This window comes from Ochlerotatus camptorhynchus, unplaced genomic scaffold, assembly GCF_037179485.1.
Source record: "Ochlerotatus camptorhynchus isolate MF236.1 unplaced genomic scaffold, CSIRO-AGI_Acam_v1.1 ptg000316l, whole genome shotgun sequence".
Taxonomy (NCBI): Eukaryota; Metazoa; Arthropoda; class Insecta; order Diptera; family Culicidae; genus Ochlerotatus; species Ochlerotatus camptorhynchus.
In genome coordinates, this window is record NW_027040804.1 from 277,645 (window position 1) to 289,801 (window position 12,157).

A 12,157-nucleotide genomic window follows, 5' to 3' on the forward strand; every position below is an offset into this window, starting at 1 on the left:
CCATCAAACCAACAAATACCAAATCAACCACAAGCTCAGAGTCTATATATTCAACAAGCAAATCCAACACCGCAACAAATGGCTAATTTTTTAGGCAGCCAGTATGGAGCGCGTTCACAGTGAACGCGTCAATATCAAATTTTATATGTCTTAATGTAGATTTTTCAGATACCAGATGTACTTTTATTGTTGACACTGGTTCTGATATATCTATCATCAAATCAAACAAAATAAAACCATCTCAAATTTACTATCCGGAAGAAAGATGTACTATCTCAGGCATTGGTCATGATACCATATGCTCACAAGGAAGTACATTTGCTAAAATAATTTTTGATACAACATTTATCGAGCACAAATTTCATATTGTTGAAACAGATTTTCCTATTCCAACAGATGGAATCATAGGAAGAGATTTTTTAACAAAATACAGATGTAAAATAGACTACGAGCCATGGCTTCTTACAGTCATGGTAAACGAAGAAGAATTAACAATACCAATTGAAGACAACTATAAAAGGATGTTATTTCTACCAGCTCGTCATGAAGTAACACGATTTGTACCAAATTTAAACTTATCAGAAGATATGGTTGTGTACTCACAAGAAATCCAACCAGGGGTATTTTGTGGAAATACAATCATATCTGCTGCTCAACCAATATTTAAATTTATAAATACTACAGATAAATCAATATACATATCATATTCAGATTTCAAACCTAAATTAGAACCATTTCGGAATTTTCATGTAGTTCCAACTAGAGGAGATAAGGAAATCGACTCAAAGAGATGTAAACGGATATTAAGCAAAATAGATACTGAACACATACCACCCTATGCAAGAGCTAAATTAGAAGAATTAATTACAGATTATTCTGACATATTCCACTTAGAAGATGAAAAATTATCAACAAATAATTTTTACTGACAGAACATTAGCCTTAACGACAATGTTCCTGTGTATATCCAGAATTACAAAACTATTCACTCCCAAGGAGAAGAAATAGAAAAACAAATACAAAATATGTTAGCTGAAGAGATAATCGAACCTTCAGTTTCATCGTACAATTCACCGATTCTTCTGGTACCTAAAAAATCAGAAGGATCAGACAAAAAATGGCGATTAGTTATCGACTACCGCCAACTGAACAAAAAGATTATGCCAGATAAATTTCCTCTACCAAGAATCGAAAGCATTTTAGATCAACTTGGTAGAGCGAAATACTTTAGCACGCTAGATCTGATGTCAGGATTTCATCAGATCCCATTGGAACAGGATTCTAGAAGATTCACTGCATTTTCAACGAATTCCGGTCACTATCAATTCAGAAGATTGCCGTTTGGACTGAATATTAGCCCGAATAGCTTTCAAAGAATGATGGCGATCGCAATGGCTGGCTTAACGCCGGAACGTGCGTTCATTTACATAGATGACATAGTTGTCATCGGATGCTCATTAAGACATCATTTGGAAAATTTAGAGAAAATCTTTGAACGTTTAAGACACTATAACCTTAAACTAAACATTTCAAAATGCAAATTTCTTAGAACTGAGGTCACATATCTCGGTCATAAGATAACAGACAAAGGGATATTACCCGATGATTCGAAATATGAAGCTATTAGGAATTATCCAGTACCCAAAAGCGCAGACGATGTACGACGATTTGTTGCTTTCTGCAACTATTATCGTAAATTCGTCGAAAATTTCGCAAAAATTGCGTACCCTCTAAACCAACTATTGAAGAAAAATGCAATTTTTGTATGGACAGAAGAATGCCAAAAAGCATTCGATTACTTGAGATACCAACTAATGTCACCAAGAATATTGCAGTACTTTACAATTTATACTGACGACAGACGCCTCTGATATTGGATGTGGAGCTGTCTTGTCTCAAATTACTGAAGCGGGAGATCAACCGATTGCTTTTGCAAGCAAAACGTTTATTCCTGCTGAACGAAACAAACCAACAATTCTAAAGGAGTTAACAGCCATACACTGGGCTATTAACCATTTCGAGTCATACTTGTATGGTAGAAGATTCACAGTAAGAACAGATCACAGACCTCTTGTCTATCTGTTTAATATGAAGAAACCAACGTCAAAATTGACGAGGATGCGTATCGATCTAGAAGGATACGATTTCGACATTGTATACATGGTAGGTAAGGAAAACGTAGCAGCAGACGCATTATCACGCATTGTTACTACATCGGAACAACTTAAAGCTAATATTTTACTAGTTAATACGAGATCGATGACGAAAAAATCGATATCTCCGAATAAAAATAAGGAAAATAAAAATTATGAAGATGAAAAAAGGGAGTCTGATCAACCCCGCATATATGAAGCCGAGAGTCCTACGGAAATAAAAAATTTACTAAAACTGTCGACAGCCGTAGTGGACAATATAATAAAATTCAACGTGAGAAAAAGAAACAAGCTTGTCGCACAAGTGCATCAAGATGTAAGAAATGGAAGTCAGATGCTAGAATTTGCTCTTCCAGAAATTGAGAAAATCACGAAATCAAGACGTACGCATAAAATAGCGCTCTCTGCAGAGGATATAATTTTTCAAATAGTACCTTTAAATTACTTTAAATTAATGGCAAATAACATTTTGAAAGATTTGCAAATAATTATCTTTAAGGAACCAAAATTCATTACTGATGTTAACGAAATTCAAACAATTTTACATAATCACCACAACACACCCACAGGAGGACATGTAGGACAACACCGATTGTACCAACGTGTTCGTCAATATTATAAATGGCGTGATATGAAAGGGTCTATTGCTCAATTCGTAAAGCGCTGCGAATTGTGCAAAAGAAACAAAATTATCAAGCATACAAATCATCCGATGGTTATCACCACAACACCATCGAGAGCATTTGAGATCATATCAATAGATACGGTAGGACCTCTACCGAGAACCATTAATAACAATCGCTACTGTGTGACAATCCAGTGCGATTTAACCAAATATATTGTAGTAATTCCGATTCAAAATAAAGAAGCCAACACTATAGCGAAAGCCCTAGTGGAAAACTTTATTCTAATATATGGACATTTTATGGAATTGCGATCAGATCAAGGAACAGAATATAAAAATGAGATCCTTGAGCAGGTATGCAAACTCCTACAGATAAAGCAAACATTTTCAACACCTTATCATCCAAAATGAATTGGATCATTGGAGAGAAACCACAGATGTCTTAACGAATATCTGCGGTCATTCACCAATGAACACCAATCAGACTGGGATGACTGGGTCAAATATTACGAATTTTCATACAACACTACACCCCACACAGATCATAACTTCACTCCATTTGAGTTAGTATTCGGTAAAAAAGCAAACCTTCCACAAGACAATTTCGACAGTGTTAATGAACCAATTTATAATTTTGATATGTTTAAGAATGAACTACAGTACAAATTAAAAATAGCTCACGAAATAACAAAAGCAAAATTAATAGAGCAAAAAATGAAGAGACAAAAGGAACATGAACAAACTCTAAACCCAATTTATATCAAACTACAAGACTTATTTTTTTTTGAAAAATGAAAATAGGAGGAAATTAGATCCATTTTATCTTGGACCATACGAAGTTATATCAATATGTGAACCAAATTGCAAGATTAAAAATACAACTACACGAAAAACAATTTTAGTTCATAAAAACAGATTGATCAAAAACTAAGCAAAATTTTTTTTTTCCCTTCAAAAAGTGTAAAAAATAAGCCATTTACCGAGCCCAATTTCATAAGAAAGTAAAAAAAAATAGTAAAAAAATGGAATGGGTGAAAGTTCTCAATGTCACTGAGAGTGCGAAATTCGGTTAGGCAAAATAAAAAAGTAAAAAAAAAAAAAAACAAAAAAAAAAAGAAAAAAGAACAAAATCAACAAGCAATAAAAATGTTCGAGACAATTGGGGAGAGACCATTTATGTTTGAATAATTCCACCCTGTTACATTATTCTCTCTAAGGGGGATGGTGTAGCATGAGAACAAACCCAAAGCTAATTTACATACATATCCCACAGGCAGCAAATTATAATTACGCTTAAAGAAGCACACCTTCTGTGTCTCTACTTCAGTATCTCTACTCGTTACCACTTTTTACCTCGCACAGCGAAACCCGTACCGGCCGCAGTGCTTTATGTTTATTAGGCGAAAAAACCCAATTTTGTAAAACTGCAAAGGATGCATTTATTGATGTCGCCCCAGCTGTCTCATAGGAAAACTGTATTCGATAACCCCTATAAATAAGAAACGCTGAAATATACGAAGAGGATTATTCGTTCTGAGCTCGACCCAACCGGAGGTTCTCCGATCTTGGCCAATCGACTACTCTGAACAAAGTAATAAGTATTTCTTACTCCTACGGGTTAAGACCTGTAGGTTGGCAAAGAAAGCCCAGGCATGAAGTCTACACGATTCTTTTGAAACTACAACGAAGCGTAGTTTACATTCATTGATACGTTTGTTGTTCTGGATGATAGAAGAGCCTAGCAGAAATAGTGTGAAAATGGTTAGTGAAGCCATGATGGTCATCAAAAAAGGAAATCGATGAAGAAAATTGACCTTCAGCCTCTTAATTCAGTCGTCGTCATAGCAATGTAAACTAGCATCTTAGGGCTGTCCCTTGTAGTTTTTTTCTTCCCGTTTTGAAGTAAGGAGTTAGCATAAAACCGAAGACATCATAACTAGAAGTGTGACAACTTTGCCAGAATCCAGGGATAGATACAGTAGGGATGAACTTGAGCGAAGGTGGAAGCAACGCATAGAAAATTGGGCAAATACTCAAACCGTTCTTCTGAGGCTGTAATCTTTTCTATCAAATTCGTTCGAAACATTTACCATTGAGCGGTAGATGACGCAATTGTACGTGCTCATAGTGGTCGTACGAGAAAATGGAAGAGTTGGCAGTCTTCTTGATGTATTGTCTTATATGAAACACAAAATGGCAGGTGGTATTTCCGGGCGACTTTACAAAGGAATACAAACATATTTCGCTAAGTTACTTTCGAGATCGCTGCCAAACACGAACCCACACGTGACACGCGCAGATTGGGGAGCGCAGGGTGCTTGAAAGGGTCACGAGGATAGTGCTTGCAGCGATAACGAGTACTTTTAGGAATACTTGTTGGACCAAATATCCTATTCAATGTTTTACCTTTACATTAGCCTTTGGGCTTCACTTTATTAGTTCTAAGTGGCACTGAGCTACACAGTTAGTATTCAGTCTGAATATCTGGCTATACATTATATAATTAGGTTTAGAAAACTAATGAAAATCGCATAACTCACCTTTATATAACAAAGTTAGCTATCACGCGTTTTATCACTTCAAGTCTAAGAATAGCACACTCGGTATGAACAATATAGCACACTTGGGTATAATTTTGACTTGACAATTGGGCTTGACGATCTGATCACTCGCACAGGTCTAACTGGAATAACCCTGACTCATATTACGAATATCGCTTGCCACTTCGTATACGAGAAATAAATTCAGAACTCTTATCTATTCCAACGTGTCCTGCTCTGATTGGTTAAACCCACACCAACCGAGGTTGCGTTTCACAATGTTTAGTAAAAGATTAAAATGTAATCGAAGGCTACCACATTAACAAAGTAGTACGATCCGGGCTACTGTAAGGGAGCTATAAATTTCTGCTGTATTTGTTTTTATATATCTAGTGGCAAATCCCGCCACTCCATCAATAGTGGCGCTACCATACCTTAATTGTTACAAGCTGTTAAGGTGGTCGGAAAGCTTACTAAAGTAACGGCAGAAAGCTTTTACTTTCTGTAAGCTACGATGAACGATCCACAGTTGGGGCAGTCGAACAGTAGGGAATGCAAACGCATGGCCAGCAAATGAACAGGCATATACCAACCTGGGCTGTGCAAGGAGTGGAACTGAAGAGCTGAATGTATTGGTGCACTTCGTTTATCGCTCGGTTTTCATTCCGCTTCGCACGATTCGTTTCTTTCGTTCGCTCAATTACCATTGTCGAGACGTCATAACGTTTGTTTCGATCTAAGAGAAGAGGTGACAATACTGGGGCAAAAATGAACCACTTTTCTGTCAAACGTGAACCAGCTCCTGATTGGCCAATTTCATTTGCGTAAGATAGAGATAGAGATAGAGATAGATAAAGATAGAGATAGAGATAGAAATAAAAGAGGAAGAAGCCAATTGTCACCTCTTCCTCTTAGGTTTCGATCAGCGTTTGCATACACTCAAAAACAAATTAAATCAAAAAAGCTTAATAAGTATGCAGATTCCCTCTTCACGTTATTGAGTCCGAGCTATGGTTACTTCGGCAGTAGTCATGCATGATTAAGTTTGAAATAATCTTTCCAGTATTAAATTTTATTCATTTTGAATATTAAAATGTAATCAAAAAAGATTGAAATTCAATCAAAAATTATTAAAAAAGAATAAAAAATTATTAAAATTTATTCAAAAAAGATTATTTTCCATTCTTGTGAACCATGATTAAACTGATTTAAATTTCAGATGATTATATTTTAGAAAGAGAGTATTTATTTTGAATCACTCGATATGATTAAACTGAGTTTAATGTCAAATTGTGTTTTTGCCGCAGTACAATTGATCCTACGCGTGCCCCGTAGTGATAATTTATTAGATAAGTAGGAGAACGGTTGCTGCTGCCGCTGGTTCTCGTTCAATTTTTGTTTTTTTCCTTCGCCCGGCAAGCTATTTGGTATGCTTTTAGTATGCTACGGCATTGTAAATTTCTGCTTTCGTTCGTTTTTACTTGTGGCTCTGTGGTGTGGCATGTAAAGTTTATGTGATATATGGCTGAGTGTGCAATATGCAATTTGGGGATTTTGGTAAGTGATTTGCCGGTTATCTGTGTGGGTAAGTGTGCTCGTGTATTTCATTGCAAGTGCACTACACTTACGTGGACTCAGACAAAGCTTATCACAGATAATGAGCATGTTCTATTCAAGTGTAGTAATTGTTTGTCAGATCAGAGTTGTGACGAGCAGAATGTATCGGTTTCGGATACCAAAATGATGGGGGAAGCAATGAAGCAATTGTCTTCTGTTGCTAACTCTATCACTGGTATACGAAACAACGTTGCTGCTCAGATAGACAACGCGTTGACAATTGGCATGGAAAAGATGCAACAAAATTTGAACGATTCTTTAAGTTACTTTGAAAAATTAATTAGTGAGAAATGGAATACGATGACTATATAGTTCATGTTTTGAAATTAGTACGGAAAAGAAATTAGCTGCAACAAATGGTGCATCTAGGACGGTTCATCCTGAATCGGACCGAAATCCCAGACGCAAAGAACGTAAATTTCAAAATAGTGACAACGATTCGACTGATGATGTTTTTCAAGAAAATGTGATTTTTGTGGATGTTGTAAAAAGATCTAGTCATGCTAGTACAAGTACAAATAAAAATATGTGTAATAGTAACAAACCGAATAATCGTAAAACTCGTCCGGTCATTGTGATTAAACCGAAGAGTCCAAACAACCTTGCGAAGATACTCGTAAGTATTTGAAAACTCAGTTGGATCCAAAAACACACAAAATCAGTAATTTTAGGAATGGTAAAGATGGCTCTATTATTGTTGAGTGTGCAACAGGAGCTAATGTAAATGATGTAAAAACTGATATTGAAAGCAATTTGGGTGAAAAATATAGTGCTGTTGTTCCCACTTCGGTGCCAAGATTGAAAATAGTGGACATGAGCGATCAGTATTCCTTCGATGTCTTCAATGACTACTTAAAAAGTCAAAATGAAGACATCGCTATTAATGATGCCAAAGTAGTGAACATGTTTCACTTATAACAAGTTTAGTGTTGTAATTGATGTTAAATGTTTGTTATGTGCGAAAAAAGTAAATGTAGGGTTTGATCGGTGCTCGATAGTTCCCGCGATTAATGTGTTGAAGATGTGTTGTGATAGATGTTCTAGGTGCAGCCAACAACACAAAACGTCAGAGTGTACGTCAACTGTATTGAAATGTATTAATTGTTTGAAAATGAATAATGAACGTAAAATGAACTTGGACGTCAACAATGCCGCATTTAGCTCGGAATGTTTGCTATATAAAGGACTTTTTGAACAGAAGAAAAGCAGCTTAATGGCGAATACTCCCATGTATGATTACTTTGACTCTGACACTCCAGATTTGTAGTCCGTTCACCGAGAGAAATGCGTGACGACGAAAGAAATGGTCCTGTATAAGCATGGCGATTAGCTTCCAGCTATGACTAAATTAAATCGGTTTGGTTACCTCATATAAGGGCCTTTTTCTGACTGGAATGCATCTAGATGTCTGTCAGATTCACCCATCCCGATGAGATTATAATTAGAACATTTTCTCCCTGCAAAATTATTCATATTTCTACCTTCGAAAATGTTTGTAGGGCTCGTTGTGGAATTGTTCTCCAATTCGGCGGGGTAAGGGATGGTTTAGAACTGTGCTGAAAACAACACTCAATTAGTCAGGTTTCCATTAAGTGTGCTGGTGACATTACCTCTCCAGGCTTTGATTCTGGGGGCGGAGATCATTATCACTTCTCCGATGAGCAGCAGGACAAAATTGGGTGTCCTGGCAGCTAGCTCTTTTGGTTTCTTCGGTATTCATAGAACCGTGGAGGATATCTACGAAATAGCCGTTCTTATTTTTGAGTTCCGAGGGGATAAAAAGCTGCTGTTCGGTATTGTGCTGTCGCTCCTGACATTTCACAGTCGGCGGGGGGTTTGATGGGAGTATGTATCAAGAAACTTTTTTCAGGTTATTCTATCAATGATTTAAACCAGCGGCATCACGTTGTGTGGCAAGTACTACCAAGGCGAAAATAGTTTGTGCGCCACCACTGCCGATGACATGACTGGTTTACAGGTCTACTTGAAACATGCTTTTGCATGAAATGGTCCCTTCAACCACAATATTTGCCCACTTCCAGATAGTATACATAAAATAAAGTCCCCGGAAGAAATAAGCAAAATGAGTTGCTGAGTGAAATACGGCCTCAAAGGTTTTATTGGAGATATAATAGTCAACAAACAAGTAACGATTACAAGAAGCAATTTAATATAGCTGTTTTTTAGGAGTAGAGTTTAAACAATTTTTAACTCCAGGAGCATACCCGAGCAAAAAGGAAAGCAAAAGTAATATATTTATGAAATTATGAGTTTATTTTTCCAGTGCACTCTGAGTTTTTTCAGCAGTAGTGTATACCCGTCCTTTGCATATTTTGTTTAAAATTCAACAAACAAAATTTAAACATCATTTAACAACAAAATACTTGCATACTTTTTCCTTATTTGCGTGGAATGGTCTTTGTTCTGCAAAAACACTTCAGCCTATTGCTCTTTATATAATACTAATACCAATATTTTTTATAATGCAGGTACAAAATAAACTCATCAAAACTTAATGGTACTTAAGAAGGACTTGTTGCCAAGGCATTTTTCTATTCAAAACCATCTATTGAAGAAGCCATTGAACAGCTAATGTATCTAAAATCACCATTTAACTACACTCCACATAGTTGCAGAGTAAAATCAAATTTACACAGCAATAAATTTATCAGATTTTCCAGATCTTCCAGCGGGTTATGTCGTGACCACTCGGAACAATTGAACCGCTAATATAACAAAAATCACCATTTTACTACATTTCACGTAGTTGCAGAGCAAAATCAAGGCCTACTTTAATCAAATTTACGCAGCAATACATTTTACGGATGTTCCGGATCTTTCGGCGAGCCACTTGGAGCCAGTGAACAGCTAATATATAAAAAATCATAATTTTACTACATTATATACAGTTGCAATGAAAAATCAAGGCATACTTTGATGAAATTTACTTAGCGACCAATTTTACGGATATTCCAGATCTTTTGGTGGGTCACCTGGTGACCATTTGGAGCCAATGACCAGCTAATATTTCAGAAATCACCATTTTACTGTATTCCATATAATTGCGGAGGAAAATCAAGGCCTACTTTGATCAAATTTACACAGCAATCAATTTTACGGATGTTCCGTATCTACCAGCGGACCATCTGGTGATAACTCGGAGCCATTGAACAGCTAACTTATGAAAAATCACCATTTTACAACATTTCTCATTGTTGCAGAGAAAAATCAAGGCCTACTTTGATCGATTTCATGTAGCACTAAATTTTACCGATGTTTCGGATCTTCCGGCGGATCATCTGGTGACCACTTGGAGCCATTGAAACGCTAAAATATCTAAAATCATTAATTTACTACATTTCATATAGTTGCAGAGAATAATCAAGGCCTACTTTGATCAAAAATACATAATAATCCAGATTAAGGTTGATCCAGATCATCGGAGGGCCTTCCGGTAGACGCTCAGTATTTAGAACCAGGTTATGGGTTGATTTTGTTAAAATATTAATCAGCACTACCCATAGATGCCTGTTGCTGTGGATTTTCAGCACCACCTTGTTCTAGACGACTGGTACCTTTTCTCCCCACGATGGCCTCTCGGAAACCCGGAATAAAACCGGAATCCTTGGCCAATATGTTCCAATTTTTAGTAGACCATAATTTCGAACATTTTTCTACTCACTGTGAAAATTTCAACCAATTTCATGGTTAAACAAAAAAGTTACACCTATGCAAACATTGCTATTCGTATACCTGTTCGTAAAAATAAAAACTGCACAAGCGCGTTAGGCCCTCCCCAGAAGTAAAGCAGGTGGTGTTCGTTTGAAACGCTAATAACTTTTCGGAGGTAACTCGGATTCACATCCGGATGTTCCCAATACTTCAAAGGTGCTACATTTTGTACACGAAGAAAATCGACCCACTACAGCGCCACCTTGAGCCGCGAATTTTCGTTTTAAGCCTCATTGAAGCTCATAATATTTGCTACCAAACTGGCAAAGTTTGGTGATGGTAAACTCAAAAACAAAAAAGTTATGATTTTTTGAAAATTTCACGATTTTTAAATTTACATTTAAAACACATGTTTTTCAACCGTGTATATTTTTTCAAGAATTGCATTTTAATTTTGTACAACTTTCTCGAAGACACCAATGCAATCAAGCGAGCCGTTTTTGCAATATAGATATGTTTATTTCATTAGTGTTTTTCTACACAGGCCCTATTGAAAAGTTAGGATTCATTACATCTGATACCATGAAAAGGTATCGTTACTAACAAAACTAAAAAATTCATTTGATGAATATTGAGCTAGAACTAAATAAAAGTGAAATGATGCTCAAACTAGCGATTAATTTTCTTTTTTATTCATTTTCTTCAATTTTGCATAGTTGTATCAGTGATCTTAACGGTAATTAGTCAAATACTCAACACTGTAGTAGTGAACACCAAAAACATCTGTCTGTACCTAATGTAGAAATTATACCTATCGATCTGATACTTAAATGAGTTTGAATGGTGAAAACAAGCAGTTGATCACAAAGATTGCTTTTTACCGCATACATCTTAAAAAGTTATCATAGGAAATAAGTGTAACACCATTTGGTTAAAAGGTAAGCATAACCTTCAGTTGTATTTCAATGAAATCATTTTTAAAGATTATTATTTTTAATTTTTTTAATACAGGAAGCAACATGAGTGAACGAGCATGTTTTATCAGGTGCATTCGGCCGTGCGAGGAAGTCAAGTGCTCGAAAGAGCTGAGGAATATTTCGAATATTACCATCCAGAAATTAAAATCGATTGGATATTCTGAAGCATCAGGATTGAATACTGGTTTTCGCATTTGCACGTCCTGTCGTCTTCGTGTTGATAAACAAGCTCTTTTCATCTCAAACGAGGAACAGCATGTTGCCGGAAGCTCAAAGATGCCAACTACAGTTACAACTTACAACTGTACCATCAATGACATCAGTTACTTCAGTTCAATCGTACCAAGAATTTACTCAACCAGTCAACATCGAGATATTCAACCGAGGCATTGCAGGAATGCAGGTATCACCGATAGACGTGGGAAAACTCAACTACATCCACTACCCCGAAAAGAAGCACCGTGAAATCAACGAAGGTATTAGAAAGAATCTTTTCAACTTCGAGCCTGAGGCTGACGAAGTGAATGAACTCAAAGAAGTTTTAGAAAACATGAAGGAAAAGTTTTCCAATGC

At 36.3% G+C, this 12,157-nt stretch overlaps 1 long non-coding RNA gene across 1 annotated transcript in view; it reads right to left on the reverse strand.

Moving 5' to 3' along the window:
- LOC135707680 (uncharacterized) overlaps positions 1-6,065 on the reverse strand; it is a 48,044-nt gene extending 41,979 nt beyond the window's left edge. Inside the window, exon 1 of the long non-coding RNA XR_010518253.1 lies at positions 5,319-6,065. This is a non-coding gene — a long non-coding RNA (uncharacterized LOC135707680). The remainder of the gene's footprint in view (positions 1-5,318) is intronic.
- Between the last annotated feature and the right edge of the window lie 6,092 nt (positions 6,066-12,157).